Source organism: Pan paniscus, chromosome 6 (genome assembly GCF_029289425.2).
Source record: "Pan paniscus chromosome 6, NHGRI_mPanPan1-v2.0_pri, whole genome shotgun sequence".
Taxonomy (NCBI): domain Eukaryota; kingdom Metazoa; phylum Chordata; class Mammalia; order Primates; family Hominidae; genus Pan; species Pan paniscus.
In genome coordinates this window covers 29,954,326-29,972,338 of record NC_073255.2, presented here as the reverse complement: position 1 = coordinate 29,972,338, position 18,013 = coordinate 29,954,326, and positions in this window count along the sequence as shown.

The following is an 18,013-nucleotide window of genomic DNA, read 5'->3' as shown; positions in this document are numbered from 1 at the left end:
GGCATCCTGGAAATGATACAGGAAACAAACAAGATAGATACAGAAATGTGTTCAACATTTCATCTTGGCTAGTTGTGGCGTTTAGTTTGTTTTTTGAGACATGGTCACGCTGTGTCGCCAAGGCTGGAGTGCAGTGGTGCGATCTCGGCTGGCTGCAACCTCTATTTCCCAGGCTCAAGCGATTCTCTCACTTCAGCTTCCCAAGTAGCTGGGACTACAGGTGTTCGCCACCATGCCCAGCTAATTTTTTTGTAGAGATGGAGTTTTGCCATGTGGTCCCAGGCTGGTCTCAAACTCCTGAGCTCAAGCAATCTGTCCACTTGCCTTGGCTCCCCAAAGTGCTGGGATTACAGGTGTGAGCCACCAGGCCCTGCCTGGTTTTCAAATTCAGAAATCTTATTATTTAACCCAGAAGTAATCAGCCCAGTAGTAACTTAGGTTTAATTTTTTTTCAGGTTTAAAATTTTTCTCATTTCTTTTATTTTTTCTGAGACGGAGTTTCGCCCTTTTCGCCCAGGCTGAGTACAGTGGTGCAATCTCACTGCAACCTCCGCCTTCCAGTTGCAAATGATTCTCCTGCCTCAGCCTCCTGAGTAGCTGGGATTACAGGCACCCGCCACCAGCCTGGCTAGTTTTTGTATTTTTGGTGGAGATGGCGTTTCACCATGTTGGCCAGACTGGTCTTGGACTCCTGACCTCGTGATCCACCCACCTTGGCCTCCCAAAGTTCTAGGATTACAGGTGTGAGTCACCACGTCTGGCCAATTTTTCTCATTTCTATGCCTCCTATATTAAGGTCTGTGTTGGCAGAGATGAGTAACTGCCGTGTTCTAGGTCAGTTATAGCCAAGTACTTCTGGTGGTTTAAAATGTGATTCTGTAACTTTTTTATTTTTATTTTTTTGAGATAATTTCACTCTTGTTGCCCAGGCTGGAGTGCAATGGCGTGATCTCTGCTCACCGCAACCTCCGCCTTCCAGGTTCAAGTGATTCTTCTGACTCAGCCTCTCGAGTAGCTGGGATTACAAGCATGCGCCACCATGCCCAGCTTATTTTGTGTTTTTAGTAGAGACAGGGTTTCTCCATGCTGGACAGGCTGGTCTTGAACTCCTGACGTCAGGCGATCTACCTGCCTCGGCCTCCCAAAGTGCTGGGATTACAGGCGTGAGCCACCACGCCTGGCCAATTCTGTAATTTTTTAAAAAGGACATTTCTATCAGGGATATATACTTTCAGAAATAAGGAAATAGGGGGAAAAAAGAGCTAGCACTATAAACCACATGTTTTCATTTCTAGTGCTTCGCTGTAAGTGGCTAGGTTGGTAGAATCAAAAACAAGGGCCAGATGTATTTAAGGGGTATTCAGATGCCACCTACATGCTTATTTTGTCTAGAACAGTGCTGTCTAACAACTTTCTGTGACGATGGATATTTTGTAGACTTTTGCTGTCCAGTGTGGTAGCCACTAACCACATGTGGCTGTTAAGCCCTTGAAATATAGCTAGTGTGACTAGAAAGTATTTTATTTTAAATTTACATAGGCACAAGTGGCTAGTGGCTACTGTATTGACATTCTGGGTCTAGGACTAGAACCAGTGGTCTGTAACAAAAGTACTTTCTCTGTACTCTATTAAATCTAGAATTAGCCGGGCATGGTCGCTCATGCCTGTAATCCCAGCACTTTGGGAGGCCAAGGCAGGCAGATCACTTGAGGTCAGGCGTTTGAGACCAGCCTGGTCAACATGGCGAAACCCTGTCTCTACAAAAAACATAAAAATTAGCCAGGTGTGGTGGTGGGCACCTGTAATCTCAGCTACTTGGGAGGCTGAGGCACAAGAATCACTTGAACTTGGGAGGTGGAGGTTGCAGTGAGCCAAGATTGTGCCACTGCACTCAAGCCTGGGTGACGAGTGAAACTGTCTCCAAAAAAAAAAAAAATCTAGAATTCTTGGAAGTACATTATATTGCCCTTCAGAACAGATTCCAGTTCCTGTTGTGCTCACCTTTATAATTTTACCATAAGTTTTACCTATTCGTAAGTTGGCAGTTTTAGATAGATAACATTCTGGTGGTAGCTAGGGATTTACCTTTTGTCATCCTTTTCCTGCACTTTTCTCGAATTCCTTTATAGATGTACAGTTTTGCTTTAACCACTGAAGATTGCTGTAAATTATAAAGGGTGTGATAGAATCCACATGGCTGTCAAGAAGGAGATCTTACCAAGGACAGTTGACTGACTAGTCTCAGATTGTTTCATATCATTTATACTTGGGCAAGAGTAAACTAGATAACTTGGCGTCGTGGTGCACACCTGTAGTCCCAGCCACTCTGAGGCAGGAGGACTGCTTGTGCCCAGAAGTTCGAGGCTGCAGTGTAGCTGTGATTGTGCTACTGCACTCCAGCCTGGGCAACAGATAAAGGAAACTCCATCTATTTAAAAAAAAAAAGTGGTCTGGGTGCGGTAGGTCATGCCTGCAATCCCAGCACTTTGGGAGGCCAAGGCAGGCAGATCACCTGAGGTCAGGAGTTTGAGACCAGCCTGGCCAACATGGTGAAACCCCATCTCTACCAAAAATATAAAAACTAGCTGGGCCTGGTGGCGGGCACCTGTAATTGCAGCTATTTGAGAGGCTGAGGCAGGAGAATCGCTTGAACCTGAGAGGTGGGGGTTGCAGTGAGCGAAGACCGCCCCATCGCACTCTAGCCTGGGCAACAATAGTGAAACTCCGCCTCAAAAAAAAAAAAGTTTTCTTAGAATGGAAAATATTCATTCATGAGCTCTTTTGGCAATCCGTCATCTTATCAGAATATTCTGAAAACCAATAAGATGTTGCCAAGTTGGGGGCGAGAGCTATGTAATGCAAGGCATATGCCTGATGAAGTATACAAATACACCTGACCAGAAACTTTTTGTCTCTCACATAAGTCTCTTCTAGGCACTGTCGGGGTACATACTGAGCTGCTGCTTTGACTGTATTTTCTATGCCTCAGAATAACCATTGTCCTGGTGTTCATATCCTTAGAGTTTAGTACAAAATGTTGGATATCCATTTAATAGGTTCCAGGTTATCTTAGTTGGAGTTGGGGGTATTTGAAAATGTCATGCCTTCAGGCTATCATTTCCCTCAGAAAGCTAAGTAAATTTACTGCATTCATTTCTCAAAGAGTAAAAGTGCAGGTTGTATGTGTCTATGAACATTTAAACATGTTAAAATGTTAAATTTAACATTTTAAATTTAAACATTTAAATATGTCTGTAACTTGAACAGTGTAGTTTCAGAAAGGACCACTGGGCTAGTGTAATGCAGAAAATGCTGGGTCTAGGATTAGGAGAAAATTGTGTTTAGTGTGTGTCAATAAACAGCCCGTGGACCCAATCTGACCAGATGCCTGTTTTTGTAAAGAAAACTTTATTGGGCTTGGTGCAGTGGCTTATGCCTGTAATCCCAGCACTTTGGGAGGCCGGGGCAGATGGATCACAAGGTCAGGAGTTTGAGACCAGCCTGACCAACATGGTGAAAGCCCGTCTCTACTAAAATACAAAAATTACCTAGGGGTGGGGGGGCGGTGGGCACCTGAAATCCAGCTACTCGGAGGCTGAGGCAGGAGAATCGCTTCAACCTGAGAGGCAGAGGTTGCAGTGAGCCAAGATCGCACCACTGCACTCCAGCTTGGGCAACAGAGCAAGACTCCGTCTCAAGAAAAAAAACTTTATTGGATCACAGTCACATTCATTAGTGTATTGTTTAGGGCTGCTTTGGGCTACAACATTAGACGTTAGTGGTTGTGACAAAGCCTAAAATATTTAGTGTGGCATTTTACAGAGTTTCTCAGTTCTGTGTTTAGAGCTTTGCTTTATCAATCTGATTAACACAACATTGTATTTGTGGAGAATGGGAATAGGCACCTCAAAAGATTCACTGATGTGTGAATGCCTGTAACTGGCAAGCACAGAAAAATTTGTTCATATCTATGTCAAATTCCTTGAAAGTCACATAGTGAAAAATCACTACATCCAAGGTTAGCAATAACCTAGTTGTCGATATTTTCTATTCTCAATTGACTCATTCTGTGTGACATCTGACACACTTGACTGCTCTTATTTTCTCACTTCCCTCTGTTAGTTTCACATTCACATAGAATGAAACAGACATAAACATCCTTATGTATGTGTAGCTGTAATAATCTCTTGATAACCCACATACTTCAGCATGACGTTTTGCCCAAATTCTAGTCCCTGAACTTAAATTGCTTTGTAGTTATAAAGTGCATTCATATCTCAATTCATCCTCAGCACCTCATAAGGCACTGGGGACAGGCTCAGAGGTTGTTACTGCTAAAGGTCACACAGATACACTTCCTCGTTAGCAGTACCACATGTACTGACACCAGCCCTTCCTCCGTGCCTTCTAAAACGCCACATAAACTGGGTCATCTCTTAGCCTCTTTACAGAATGTACACACTTTGTTAATAGAAACAGGGCTTTCTCCAGGCCCATGAACTTCTCAGCCCTCACAAATAGAGACTGCTTCCACACAGTCCACAAAAGAGGCCATGTAGTCTTGGCATCTTCCAAATCACTCTTCTCTCACAGGCAGAGCTACTTGTGTGAGGTTTCTGACATCTGCATGGACCTTTGGACCTTTTGCTGTCATCTATGTACTTCTAGACCATTACTCACTGGGCACTTCACCTGGCTTATGATCTCTACTGCAACCCTTTTTTATTTTTAAAAGTTATCCTGGTAATAGCTGTATACATTCAAAGAACCTATCCTTAATGCCACTGTAGCCTCAATTTTTTACTTGATTTTAACTCTTCTGAGGGCTTTCCCATCATTATAATTTAGACTTATCAGTACTCCAGAACTACTCCACCTCTGAAATTAGAAATCCCAGTACAGCAGTCTTTGATCACAAGCTCATATTGTTCCTTGTCTCTCATTCTTATTTCTGTTGTATCTCCTTGAACTCACCAAAACCCCTAGGTCCCGATCATACTCTTCAGCCTCCCTTCCTCGGCCAGCCTCTCAGTGTATCTCTTCCATCACTGCATTGCCTACATCCTCTACCTTTGTCACTTGTGTTTCCTTTTGTGGCATCTGTTCTGCAAACAGCCTGAGAACAGCCCAGCAATCTTTGCTTCCATACCTGAACACCATAGGAGAAAATCACACTGCCGTCCGTCAGCACCACTGTAAACTTACTGTCTCTGATTCAGCTGAACCAGCAGAAACCTTGCGCAGCTGTCCTTTTATGTATCCATTCTTATCCCAGTCTTCATTGTTATTTTAGATGTTCATCATGCTCCTCATGATTCTTATCCCCACTGCCTTTCTTATAGCAGATGGCCTTGCCTCCCATTTCAGATATGAATTATTTACTTCCTGACTACGAGGAAGGTTTCTGTTGTACCCCGTCCTTCACTTTGAATGTTGTTCTTAATTCAGATATGTTTCAGAATGGTCAATCACATCAGAACAGTCGCTCTACATATTACACCCCAACATGGTCATTCTAACACCCATTCTCAACCCCCTTGTCCTCTGCCTCCCTCTCCCATAAAAGTTGGAAGGACTACATGTCTACTTTCTTTTAGCCCAGGAACTTTGCATGGGAAGCCACATTTAAACAATATAAATTCTGGAAATTAATATTTTCTAATTCAGTTTAACAAAATTATAGTTGTCTCTACCTGAATTGGGCATGTGTAGTGCGTCCAGACCAAGAGATAATACATCTTTGCAATTTGGGGATAGCAGGAGAAATCTATAGATTTTCTAAGTCACCTGCACTGAGTCGGGGCATGTTGTGTTGTCAGTAAGATGAAAACTTCTATACTTGTTTACTGGTGAATGGTAGAGGAAGACAGCCCAAGGATCTGAGACCTCCACTGACACTGCATAATGGAACCTTAGGCACATTAACCTCTCTGTATTTTAGTTTCCTCATCTGTAAACTGGCACTAATTATTTTAGCCCTTAGGGTGGTTTTAAGGATTAAACAAGAGAATGTACTTGGCATGTTGCCTGGCAGTCAGTAAACATTCAAAGATTAGCTATTCTTGAACTAGATGGGCAACAATTTATCAAATTGTTTAACAATTGGACATATTGCCTGGGAGAGAGGATGCTCACTGAGATGATTCTTCCAAGTGAAGTGAACAGGATGGTTTAGTGGGAGAGAAGTGCCTGGAATTAGGGATTTGTATTCCTGACTCTGGCCCTTAATTCTAACCATTGACTCATCAAGTGATGTCTCATACACTTTTAGTGACCTGGACCAAGAATCAATTAAGTTCAACCTCCACCAATTTCATTTACCTTGAAAGCTTTTCTAAGGGGGGGTCCAAGGCTTGTAGTCAAATGTATGTATACACTGATATGTATACATTCTCATCTTCTAAGTGTGCCTAGTTTCTCTAGTAATCTAAGAAAGGCATAGTTTTTAATATCCCATTTACTGGTATAATGCCAGCGCTAGTCAATTTCTCCTGAATCTTAAAATCAACAAGAAGAGAAACAAATTGAGTTGGGAATATGTGCATAAGAGGCAGCTTAGAGTGGGAAATGTTTAGGTGGTTGGCTGCAACCCTCCACTGTTCCATCTCCCAGGAGGATTTATTAGGATGTTCCATCCAGGTCATAGCAGGTTGCCACCTGGAGGGCCCTTACCTATGAAGAACTAGTGGTTCTGCCTCTCGTCCTGTCACAATGCATTGCTAACTTGTGTTTAGCAATGTTCAGTAGTTACCTTGTTAGAGTTTTGATTCTGGAACATTAGCACCTCCTATAATTTTTTTTTTTTTTTTTGAGATGGAGTCTTGCCCTGTTGCCCAGGCTAGGGTGCAGTGGTGCAATCTCAGCTCACTGCAACCTCCACCTTCTGGGTTCAAGCAATTCTCCTGTCTCAGCCTCCCAAGTAGCTGGGATTACAGGCACACCACCATGCCTGGCTAATTTTTGTATTTTCAGTAGAGATGGAGTTTCGCCATGTTGGCCAGGCTGGTCTTGAACTCCTGACCTCAGGTGATCCACCTGCCTTGGCGTCCCAAAGTGCTGGGATTACAAGTGTGAGCCACTGCTCCTGGCCCCTCCTGTAATTCTTTTTTTCTTTTTTCTTTTTTTTTTTTTTGAGACAGAGTCTTGCTCTTTTCGCCCAGGCTGGACTGCAGTGGTGCTATCTCGGCTCACTGCAAGCTCCGCCTCCCGGGTTCACGCCGTTCTCCTGCCTCAGCCTTCCAAGTAGCTGGGACTACAGGTGCCCGCCACCACACCCGGCTAATTTTTTGTATTTTTAGTAGAGATGGGGTTTCACCGTGTTAGCCAGGATGGTCTCGATCTCCTGACCTCGTGACCCACCCGCCTCGGCCTCCCAAAGTGCTGGGATTACAGGCATGAGCCACCGCACCTGGGCACCTCCTATAATTCTTGAATGGGGCATATGTGATGGTGATAACAAAAAAATCACTATGCTAGCTGGACAAACACTGTATGTTGAGTACAAAGGTTAGAGATGGTATAGGAAGAGACCTATGGGAGAGATTTTTAATTTATGAGTCTCCTGAGTTAGACTAGGTTAAGATATTTTAAAAACCAGTGCTTAGTGGGAAGTGACAGGGCCAGCCCATTTCACCCCCTCCTAACCTGGTATGTCTCAAAATAAGAATGAAGGAGGGTTTTTTGTGCGGTACCTCAAGGTCAGGGAAAGATTCATTTAAGCTGAGCATGGTGGCTTATGCCTGTAATCCCAATGCTTTGGGCTGAAAAGGAAGGATTACTTGAGGCAGGAGTTTGAGACAAGCCTGGACAATACAACAAGACCCCACCTCTACAGAAAATTTCTTATAAAATTAGCCATGCATGGTGGCATGTGCCTGTAGTCCTAGCTACTTGAGAGGCTGAGGCAGGAGCATCGTTTGAGCCTAGGAGTTAAGGTTTATAATAAGCTATGATTGTGCCACTGCACTTCAGCCTGGGCAACAGAGTGAGACCCTGTCTTAATAAAAGATTCAGAGACTCTTTTACCATTATAAAGCAAATGTAGGCTGTACATGCCAGATTCCTTTTGTAGATATCCTGCCTGAAGATTCTGATAGCTTCCTACTCATTATGCTAAACTTGATCAAGCAGGTTAGCACCAATGCCTATATTAGATACAAGAGAATACAGCCAAGGTATGTGATTTTCTAAGGGATCCTGTCAGCTGAAGCATTTCCCCCCTCCACCCAAGTTGGTTCTCCATCAGAATACCTTGGAAGTGGAGAGCTAATGTCTTTACTCTTGGCCTTCTACACAGCAGGGGCTATGTTAAAATCTAACTACCTTTTGAGTTCATAGGAAGGCAGCGAACTGCCCTTCAGGAAACAGCCTCCCCACCATTGGTTCTTCTAATTTACTGGTCATTCCTTCTCAACTTCATCTGCAGGCCTCTTTTTTGTCCAGTCTTGCAGAGATTGCTGTTGGTCTACTCAATACCCATTCTCTCCTTCATTTTTAGTAACAGAACTTTGGTTCTTTTCAGGGAAAAATGTACCTGTAAGAGATTACATTGTCCAACTTCCATAGACATGATTAATGGGTCAAGTGGAAGTCAGTTGGGTGGGACTTCTGGGAAATCTTCTGGAGACCTGACTCAGATAGGACTGCCCTTTTGCCCTTTGCTTTTCCTTTTCCTGCCTAGAACCGGGATGGAGTGGCTGAAGCTCCACTGGCAGCCAACTGGGGTTTTTGGCACCACTGAGGATGGAAGCCACACACCTGAGGATGGCAGAACACAAGGACAGAAGGACCTGGCACACTGGGGCAGTGATGAAGCTGCCATGCTGACTCAGACTTCTTTAACAATTTAAGAATTGCCCTTCTTATTTAAACTATTGCCATTTCAATTTCTGTAATATGCAGCTGATACTAATTTTTTTGTTTTTTTGGTTTTTTTTTTTTTTTGAGATGGAGTCTCACTCTGTCGCCCAGGCTGGAGTACAGTGGCACGATCTCGACTCACTGCAACCTCCACCTCCCAGGTTCAAGCAATTCTCTGCCTCAGCCTCCTGAGTAGCTGGGATTACAGATGCCCACCACCACACCCGGCTAATTTTTGTATTTTTAGTAAAGATGGGGTTTCACCATCTTGGCCAGGCTGGTCTTGAACTCCTGACCTCATGATCCACCCACCTCGGCCTCCCAAAGTGCTGGGATTACAGGCATGAACTACCACTCCCGGCCACTAATTCTGATACACTCACTCCTTATGTAATAGTGACTCGTAAAGTTATGCCTTCAAAAATTTTTCTTTATATTTTTTTCCCCTGGCAATATCCACACGCATGCCTTAAGAACACCAATGACTTCATATCCACAGTGCAAATCTGTCTTGAGCTCAACGGCCATACACTCAACTGTCTTTTAGACATATTTATCTGAGCTCTCCTACGGACACTGCGGAAAGCTAAATAAGGGCTCAAACGTGTCCATGCCCTAATCCCTGGAACCTGTGAATGGTACCTTGTATGGCAAAAGGGACTTTACAAATGTGACTAAGTTAAGGATCTTGAGATAGGGAGTATACTCCACAGTATTTAGATGGGCTTGATATAATTACAAATATCCTTATAAATGGGGGAAGCAGGAGTCAGAGTCAGAAGGCAGCAGTGTGACAGAGGAAGCAGAGACTGGTGTGAGGTGGCCACAGTCAAGGAGTACTGGCAGCCTCTAGAAGCTGAAAGAGGCAAGGAATGTTTATTAGTCCGTTTTCATGCTGCTGATAAAAGACATACCTGAGACTGGGTAATTTATAAAGGAAAGGGGTTTAATTGACTCACAGTTCCACATGGCTGGGGAGGCCTCACAATCATGGTGGAAGATGATAAAAGAGCAAAGGAGTGTTTTACATGGTGGCCAGCAAAGAGAATGAGAACCAAGAAAAAGGGGTTTTTCCTTATAAAACTATCAGGTCTTGTGAGACTTATTCAGTACCATAAGAACAGTATGGGGGAAACCAAACCTATGATTCAATTATCTCCCACAAGGTTCCTCCCACAACACATGGGAATTATGGGAGCTAAAAATTCAATATGAGATTTGGGTGGGGACACAGCCAAACCATATCATTCCACCCTGGGCCCTCCAAATCTTGTGTCCTCACATTTCAAAACCAATCATGCCTTCCCAACAGTCCCCCAAAGTCTTAATTCATTTCAGCATTAACTCAAAAGTCCACAGTCCAAAGTCTCACCTGAGATTAGGCAAGCCCCTTCTGCCTATGAGACTATAAAATTAAAAGCAAGTTAGTTACTTCCTAGATACAATGGGGGTACAAACATTGGGTAAATACAGCCGTTCCAAATGGGAGAATTTGGCCAAAACAAAGGGGCTAAAGGCCCCACGCAAGTCTGAAATTTAGCAGGACAATCAAATCTTAAAGCTCCAACATGATCTCCTTTGACTCCGTGTCTCACATCCAGGTCATGCTGATGCAAGAGGTGGGTTCCCATGGTCTTGGGCAGCTCTGCCCCTGTGGCTTTGCAGGGTATGGCCTCCCTCCTGGCTGCTTTCATGGTCTAGCATTGTCTGCAGCTTTTCTAGGTGCGCAGTGCAAGCTGTCAGTGGATCTAACACTCTGGGGTCTGGAGGATGGTGGCCTGCTTCTCACAGCTCCACTAAGCAGTGCCCAGTGGAGACTTGTGTGGGGGCTTCAACCCCACATTTCCCTTCTACACTGCCCTAGCAGAGGTTCTCCATGAGGGTCCTATCCCTGTAGCAAACTTTAGGGACATTTCCACACATCCTCTGAAATCTAGGTGGAGGTTCCCAAACCTCAGTCTTTTTTTTTTTGAGATGGCATTTCGCTCTTGTTGCCCAGGCTGGAGTGCAATGACACAATCTCTGCTCACCACAACCTCCACCTCCTGGGTTCAAGTGATTCTCCTGCCTTGGACACCTGAGTAGCTGGAATTATAGGCATGCACCACCACGCCCAGCTAATTTTGTATTTTTAGTAGAGACACGGTTTCTCCATGTTGGTCAGGCTAGTCTCGAACACCCGACCTCAGGTGATCTGCCCACCTCGGCCTCCCAAAGTGCTGGGATTACAGGCATGAGCCACTGCGCCTGGCCAGTTCTTGACTTCTGTGCACTTGCAGGCTCAACACCACGTGGAAGCTGCCAAGTCTTGGGGCTTGCACCCTCTGAAGTCCGAGCTGTACCTTGGCCCCTTTTAGCCATGGCTGGAGTGGCTGGGACACAGGGCACCAAGTACTTAGGCTGCACAGCACAGAGGGGCCCTGGGCCTGGCCCACAAAACAATTTTTACTTCCTATGCCTGCAGGCCTGTAATGGGAGGGGCTGCCACAAAGGTCTCTGATATGCCCTGGAGACATCTTCCCAATTGTCTTGGCAGTTAACATTTGGCTCCTTGTTACTTATGCAAATTTCTGCAGCGGGCTTCAATTTCTCCTCAAAAATGAGGTTTTTTTTCTATTGCATCATCAGGCTGCAATTTTCCAAACTTTTATGCTCTGTTTTCCTTTTAAAACTGAATGGTTTTAACAGCACCCAAGTCACCTCTTGAATGCTTTGCTGCTTAGAAATTTCTTCCACCAGATACCCTAAATTATCTCTCTCAATTTCAACATTCCACAAATCTCTAGGGCAGGGGAAAAATGCCACCAGTCTCTTTGCTAAAACATAACAAGAGTCACTTTATTCCAATTTCCAACAAGTTCCTCATCTCCATCTGAGACCACCTCAGCATGGATTTCATTGTCCATTTCACTATCAATCAGCATTTTGGTCAAAACCATTCAACAAGGCTCTAGGAAGTTCTAAACTTTCCCACATTTTCCTGTCTTCTGAGCCCTCCAAACTGTTCCAACCTCTCTCTGCCTGTTACCCAGTTCCAAAGTCGCTTCCACATTTTTGGGTATCTTTACAGCAGCACCCCACTCTATACCAATTTACTGTAGTAATCCATTTTCATGCTGCTGATAAAGACATACCTGAGACTGGGTAATTTATAAAGGAAAGAGATTTAATTGACTCACAGTTCCACATGCGTGGGGAGGCCTCACAATCATGGCGTAAGATGAAGGAAGAGCAAAGGGGCATCTTACGTGGCGGCTAGCAAAAAGAGAATGAGAATGTGAACCCCCAAAATTTGAGACAAGTCTCAGTTAATTTAGAAAGTTTATTTTGCTAAGGTTGAAAATGCACACCCATGACACAGCCTCGGGAAGTCCTGATGACATGTGCCCAAGGTGGTTGGGGCACAGCTTGGTTTTATACATTTTAGGGAGACATGAGACATCAATCAATATATATAAAAAGTACATTGGTTAGGGGGTTTCCAAGTCACAGGTAGGTGAGACAAATGGTTGCATTCTTTTGACTTTCTGATAAGCCTTTCCAAAGGAGGCAATCAGAATATGTATCTATTTCAGTGAACAGAGGAATGACTTTGAATAGAATGGGAGGGAGGTTAGCCCTGAGCAGTTTCCAGCTTGAATTTCCTTTTCCTCAGCTCACTGCAGCCAAGATATTTTCCTTTCACAAGAGCCAAGTGAAAGGGGTTTCCCCTTATAAAACCGTCAGCTCTTGTGAGACTTACTCACTATCACGAGCACAGTATGGGGGAAGCCACCCCCATGATTCGATTATCTCCCACACTGGGTCCCTTCCACAACACGTGGGAATTATGGGAGCTAAAATTCAAGTTGAGATTTGGGTGGGCACACAGCCAAACCATATCAGAATGGATTCCCTTATCAAATCCCCAGATGGAACCAGCTTTGTTTTCACCCTGATTTTTAGCCCACTGAGGCTCATTTTGGCCTTCTAACCTCCAAAACTGTAAGAGGATAAAGTGTACAGTAAGTTGTTACAATAGTGGTGGGAAATTAACACAAGCACCTCAAACCTAACATATCCAAAATAAATTCATTAATTTTCTCCCAAAACCTGATCCTCTTATATTGCCTACCTTTACACCATCCAAACCAGAAATTACTCATATATACTAAATTGTCTTATTCTCTCCTCCTCACTCATCACTGGGTATTTTTGGTTCTATGCATTATCCTTCAAATCAGTTCCTGATTCAAGCTTGCATATCTTCCATCTGTGGTATTACTGTAGCCCAGTGGTTCTCAACTGGGGGCAAATTTGTCACCTAGGGAACATTTGGCAATGTCTGGAGACATTCTGATTGTCACCACTGTGTGGGGGGCTGCTGCTCGCTGGCATCTAGTGGTTAGAGGCCAAAGATGCTCCTGAACATCCCACAGTGCACATGACAGCCCCCACAACAAAGAATTATCTGGCCCAAAACATCAATAGCACCAAGGATGAGAAACTGCTATAGTCTTATAACTAGTCTCCCTACCTCCCATATTAAGCCATTCCAGTCATGATCATTATAAATTCCAATTCCCTGATTAAATCTATTTTGTTATTAATCATAACTTGAAATCCCTTTTCTTTTCTTTTCTTTTCTTTCTTTTTTCTTTTTTCTTTTTTTTTTTTTTTTTTTGAGACAGAGTCTCGCTCTTTTCGCCCAGGCTGGACTGCAGTGGCGCTGTCTCGGCTCACTGCAAGATCCGCCTCCCGGGTTCACGCCATTCTCCTGCCTCAGCCTCTCGAGTAGCTGGGACTACAGGTGCCCGCCACCGTGCCCGGCTAATTTTTTGTATTTTTAGTAGAGACGGAGTTTCACCATGTTAGCAAGGACGGTCTCGATTTCCTGACCTTGTGATCCGCCCGCCTCGGCCTCCCAAAGTGCTGGGATTACAGGCTTGAGCCACCGCGCCCAGCCAAAATCCCTTTTCAATAGCATCAATATCTGGATAATTTGTGAACTTGTTGGCTTTTATTTCTCTCCGTTTTCAGTCATTTTGTCCTTTTTCTTGAAATGCCAGGTCATTTTTAATTGAATGCTGACTTGGGCTATGAAAAGTGATAGTGGCTCTGTAGGTTATCTTACTCCAGAGAAGGTTTACCCTTTCTTTTGTTAGATGGAATGATTATCTTAATCCGTTTAGAGACTGTGCTGACTCAAGGCTGGGTTGAAAATGTGGAAAGACTTTTACCTCTGGCTCAATTCCACTTTTTTTTTTAAGATGGGGTGTCATTCTATCGTCCAAGCTGCAGTGGCACGACAAGGGCTCACTGCAGGCTCAGCATTCCAGGCTCAAGCAATCCTCCCACCTCAGCCTCCTGAGTAGTTGGGACTAAAGGTACTCGCAACCATGCTCGGCTAATTTTTTTTTAATTTTTTGTAGAGACGGGGTCTCACTATTCAACTCCACTCTTCTTCTTCTTTTCTTTCTTTTTCTTTTTTTCTTTTTTTTTTTTTTTTGAGACGGAGTTTTGCTCTTGTCGCCCAGGCTGGAGTGCAGTGGCGCAATCTCGGCTCACTACAACCTCCACCTCCCGGGTTCAAGCGGTTCTCCTGCCTCAGCCTCCAGAGTAGCTGGGGCTACAGGCACACGCCACCACGCTGGCTGATTTTTGTATTTTTAGTAGAGACGGGGTTTCCTCGTGTTGGCCAAGTTGTTCTCAATCTCCGGACCTTGTGATCTGCCCGCCTCGGCCTCCCAAAGTGCTGGGATTATAGGCGTGAGCCACCGTCAACTCCACTCTTAAAGTGTAGCTTTTTGGAGTTCTAACAGAGCCTAGGGAGTTGACTGGGCCTATCCTAAGGCAAGTCTTTAACCTTATTTCTTTGACAAAAACTCTGTTCAGCTCTTTAGGAACTTTCTGCTGGGCTTCTTAGCCTCCTGCCTTGTTCAGCTTGAAAACGTAGCAAATGTCTTTTTTTTTTTTTTTTTTGAGACGGAGTTTTTGCTCTTGTTGCCTAGGCTGGAGTGCAATGGCACAATCTTGGCTCACTGCAACCTCCACCTCCCGTGTTCAAGCGATTTTCCTGCCTCAGCCTCTGAGTAGCTGGGATTACAGGCATGTGCCACCATGCCCAGCTAATTTTGTATTTTTAGTAGAGACGGGGTTTCTCCATTTGATCAGGCTAGTCTCGAACTCCTGACCTCAGGTGATCTGCCCACCTCGGCCTCCCAAAGTGCTGGGATTACAGGCGTAAGCCACTGTACCCGGCAGCAAATGTTTTAAGGGTAGGCTGTTGGGCACATATTCTGCCCCTTCCTTCTCACTGAGATATTCCTCCTTCAAGTCTCTGGTTATTGTTTCTTTATCCCCAAGATACTGCCAAGAGCTCTATGGTTTCTCTGCCTTTCAGTAGAGGGTCTCTACCCCAGCCCTGTCCCTGGGTTCTTAGGCTTTTGCTTCACACCCAGAACTGGTAATCACTCAGAGGAAAAATGTAGCTACAGAATGTCACCTCACCTCTCTTTGCAATTCTTCTCCAAGGTCTTCTCCTTTCAAGTCCTGATTTCTTCTCCATTATCTTCAAGCAGATTTTTAAAAAGACAACAAAACAAAACAAACAAACAAACAAAACCCAAGTTGGGTTTTTTTACAGGCGCGGTGGCTCACGCCTGTAATCCCAGCACTATGGGAGGCCGAGGCGGGCAGATCATCTAAGGTCAGGAGTTCCAGACCAGCCTGGCCAACATGGTGAAACCCCATCTCTACTGAAAATACAAAAGAATTTGCCAGGTGTGGTGGTGTGTGCCTGTAATCCCAGCTACTCAGCATGCTGAGGCAGAAGAATCGCTTGAACCCGGGAGGTGGAGGTTGCAGTGAGCCGAGGTCGCCCCATTGCACTCCAGCCTGGGCAAAAAGAGCGAAAATTTGTCTCAAAAAAAAAAAGAAAGAAAGAAAGCAACCCTGGTTTTTCTTACCATTCTCAGTAGGAGTGCTCTGCTGCAAGATACTTCATCTTTGGCTCCACACAAGAAAGAGGTGGACCTCAGGCCTCATCAACTCCCCCCAGCCCTCCCTCTTTATCTTGGACCTGCAGGTTCACTTACAGATGACCTGCCCTTATAAAGAACTTGCCTAACATCTCAGCCCTGCCTTGTTTTGTTTTGTTTTGTTTTTCGAGACGGAGTCTCGCACTGTCACCCAGGATCGAGTGCAGTGGCCCGATCTCGGCTCACTGCAAGCTCCGCCTCCTGGGTTCACGCCATTCTCCTGCCTCAGCCTCCCGAGTAGCTGGGACTACAGGCGCCCCGCCACCACGCCCGGCCAATTTTTTTTGTATTTTTAGTAGAGACAGGGTTTCACCGTGTTACCCAGGATGGTCCCGATCTCCTGACCTCGTGATCCACCCGCCTCGGCCTCCCAAAGTGCTGGGATTACAGGCGTGAGCCACCGTGCCCGGCCTCAGCCCTGCCTTAATGCCAGCAGAATAACATTGTCTTTCCTCACAATCTCCCGGCATCTCAGTCCCATTTATTTCCAGATCCCCAAACTAGCCTCCCTCTACATCCCAGGCCAGGGTAAATAATACTTGGACTTTCTTTACTTTTCTCAAAAGCAGGATTGCCTGCTTTCTAAATCCTGTGATTTTATTTTGTAGTGGTTCCCACTCCTGTCTCCTTGTTAAAATTCTGGAGTAAACGCTGTGCCTGCTCCAAATAAATTATGGAAGAAAACACATTTGGACACTCACAGATATATCGCATTCTGTTTTCCCATTTATTCCCAAGATAAAAGGTTTGATAGCCCTCTCGTAGGTTGAATTCTCTTCTATGGATTGTAAATTAGTCAATTTGTGACTATTTTGCTAAGCAGAGTCAAAGATCCCTATTAAAAACAATAATGGTGGCCATTTTATAACTACGGTATTTTGTGCTTCAATTGCATGGATACCAGGGGTTTTCTATGCCTGGTCTCGTTTAGCACTTAATCCTGTGCATATTGGGGGCGGGGGCAGTAACTGTTGAAGGCACTTTATTTAATCAGGAAACAGAAGCTAAGCGATGTTAGATTGCTCATTAGTAAGTTATAGAACTAAGATTCAAAGTCAAGACTCTCCAACGTCAAAACTCTTGCCCTTCCTAATACAGTTCTGCCTCCTAGCCCTTAATTCTCAGTATCTGATGTTACATAATTTCAAACCCTGGTCAGTCATTGTAACTACCCATGGGTCCCCAGAGAGAATGTGGATGTCTCAGAATGGTCCATCACCTTAACTGAACAGTTAAAATGCAGTGACAACATAGGACATGTTTAGAGGCTGATAATAAAATTTAAAAATATTATGCCTTCCATCAACAGATGAATGGATAAAGAAAATGTGGTCTATGTACACAATAGAATACTAGATAGCCTTTAAAAAGGAAATTCTCGCTGGGCACGGTGACTCATGTATGTAATCCCAGCACTTTGGGAGGCCAAGACAGGTGGATCACCTGAGGTCAGAAGCTCGAGACCAGCCTACCCAACATGGTGAAACCCCATCACTACTAAAAATACAAAAATTAGGCTGGGCACAGTGGCTCACACCTGTGATCCTAGCACTTTGGGAGGCTGAGGTGGGCAGATCACGAGATCAGGAGTTCGAGACCAGCCTGGCCAACATAGTGAAACCCTGTCTCTACTAAAAATACAAAACGTTGCCGGGCATGGTGGTGCACACCTGTAGTCCCAGCTACTCGGGAGGCTGAGGCAGGAGAATAGCTTGAACCTGGGAGGCAGAGGTTGTGTGTTGAGCCAAGATCACACCACTGTATTTCAGCCTGGGCAACAGAGCAAGACTCCATCTCAAAAAAAAAAAAAAAAAAAAAAAAAACTAGCCTGGCTTGATGATGGACACCTGTAATCCCAGCTACTTGGGAGGCTGAGGCAGGAGAATCGCTTGAACCTGGGAGGCAGAGGTTGCAGTGAGCTGAGACTGCGCCATTGCACTTCAGCCTGGGCAACCAGTGAAACTCTGTCTCAAGAAAAATATAAATAAATATAATCCCAGCACTTTGGGAGTCCAAGGCAGGTGGAGCAGAAGGTCAGAAGTTCAAGACCAGCCTGGCCAACACAGCGAAACCCCGTCTCTACTAAAAATACAAAAATTAGCCAGGCGTGGTGGCCGTTGCCTGTAATCCCAGCT